Source organism: Myotis yumanensis, unplaced genomic scaffold (assembly GCF_028538775.1).
Source record: "Myotis yumanensis isolate MYYU_CA2020_CCGP unplaced genomic scaffold, mMyoYum1.0.hap1 SCAF_4, whole genome shotgun sequence".
Taxonomy (NCBI): domain Eukaryota; kingdom Metazoa; phylum Chordata; class Mammalia; order Chiroptera; family Vespertilionidae; genus Myotis; species Myotis yumanensis.
The window spans coordinates 22,421,474-22,423,862 of record NW_027223755.1 but is presented as its reverse complement, the minus strand read 5'-3'; positions in this window follow the sequence as shown (position 1 = coordinate 22,423,862).

Here is a 2,389-nt window from a genome sequence, read left to right as displayed (position 1 = left end):
TTAGAGTCTACTGAAGTTTATGAAAAGCACCCAGATGATAAATTCCAGAAAACTGAGAAAGCATTTTTAGGACAGTGGTGAGTATGCATTTGAGATTTTACATCAGGAGTTGAGTGCTAACCCAGTCTGCACATTGGCATGCTTTTCCAGTAAGATTCACACACTTAAAGCAGGTGGCTACATATGTATGTGTATGGAGGCTCTAAGTTTTCCCAAGAAGTACAGTAACAGAAGGGAGATTCAAAGAAGTGAAATATTTTATCAAAGAGGGAGACTTTAAGAAATAGAAAATATGAAAAGTATTTCAATTAAAGACCACACTGGTATCAAAAGACAAAATGGCAAAAACAAATAAGCAAACAAAAACTATAATGTGATTCAGAGTCGAATAATTATGGGAAACAGTTACTGCTCCTAGGCTGGTAGGAAACAAAAGAAAATGAGATTTCATAACCTTGACAAGAGTTTCCTGCAAGGCTGATGTTAGGAGCAGGGAGGATGCCCACTACGTTACAGACCACTGTGTGTACCATTATGGGGCCTGCCTGGGGCCCAGACTCAGTCTGGACAACTGGAAGGGACTTCTTTCTCCCCTTCTCCTACTTTCCAATCTCCCACCTATGCTAAGGATTAGTAGAACATAACTGGCTGGAAGTCAGCAAGGAAGTTTGGGAAATGGATTTGGCAAACTCCCAGCCTCGCTATCATGTAGCAAAAAAAAAAAAAAAATTATATATATATATATATATATATATATATATATATATATATATATATATCTACACTAATAAAAGAGAAACATGGTAATTGGCGTACGACCGCTACCCTTCCCATTGGCTATCAGCATATCCTTATGCAAATTAACTGTCAGCCAAGATGGCGGCTGGCAGCCAGGCAGCTGGAAGCGAACATGAGGCTCGCTTGCTTCAGTGACTGCAGACTCCAACCTTCCCCGCCTGACTTGCTGGCCTCTGAGCTGGCAGTTGGAAACATTCTAACAAATATAGGCCAGGATCTCAGAGCTGAAGCTATACATTGTTTTGATTATAGAACCGAAACAAACCAGATGCCTGCTCTCAGAGCTAGAGGCAGAGCTAAAGCTGGCCCAGAATAAAATAAAAAGGAGCCGTTGGGAGCTTCAATCAACAACCGCCAGCCTGAAAGCAGCCCTCAGCCCCTCACCCAGACTGGCCAGGCACCCCAGTGGGGACCCCCACCCAGAAGGGTGTGTGACCAGCTGCAAACAGCCATCATCCCCTCATCCAGGCTGGCCAGGCACCCCAGTGGGGACCCCCACCCTGATCCAGGACACCCTTCAGGGCAAACCAGCCGGCCCCCACCTGTGCACCAGGCCTCTATCCTATATAGTAAAAGGGTAATATGCCTCCCAGCACCGGGATCAGCGGAGCTGCGAGGCCTCCTGGCACTGGATCAGCGTGACGGGGCAGCGCCCAAACCCCCTGATCGGCCCTGCTCTGTGTGTGACAGGGTGCGGCGCCACAACTCCCCCCCGCCCCACCACAGGCCCTGCTCTGTGTGTGACATGGTAGAGCCATAACCTCCCCATCGGCCCTGCCCTGAGTGTGACAGTGGCTGCACCCCAACCCCCTGATCGGCCCTGCTCTGTGGGTGATAGAGGGCGGCGTCCCAACCCCCTGATCCGCCCTGCTCTGTGTGTGACAGGGGCCGGTGCCCCAACTCCCCTATCGGCCCTACTCTGTGAGTGACAGAGGGGAGCTCCTCAACCCCCGATGGTCCCTGCTCTGTGTGTAACAGGGGGGAGCTCCCCAACCCCCTGATGGGCCCTGCTCTGTGGGTGATAGGGTACAGAGCCCCAACCCCCCTGATGGGCCCTGCTCTGTGCATGACAGGGGGCAGCGCCCCAACCCTCTGATCTGCCCTGCTCTGTGACAGGTGGCGGTGCCCCAACTCCCCTATTGGCCCTACTCTGTGAGTGAGAGGGTGGAGCTCCTCAACCCCCTGTTGGGCCCTGCCCTGTGTGTGACAGGGTATGGAGCCCCAACCCCCCTGATGGGCCCTGCTCTGTGCATGTCAGGGGGCGGCGCCCCAACTCCCCAATCGGCCCTGCTCTGAGCCCAACCAGGGGCTGCATCCAGGGATTGGGCCTGCCCTCTGCCACCCGGGAGAAGGCCTAAGCCAGCAGGTCATTATCTCCCGAGGGGTCCCAGACTGGGAGAGGGCACAGGATGGGCTGAGGAACCCCCTTTCCCCCCGAGTGCACAAATTTTTGTGCACCGGGCCTCTAGTATATATATACATATATATACTAGTATATATATACATATATATACTAGTATATATATACATATATATACTAGTATATATATATATATATATACTAGTATATATATACATATATATATATGTT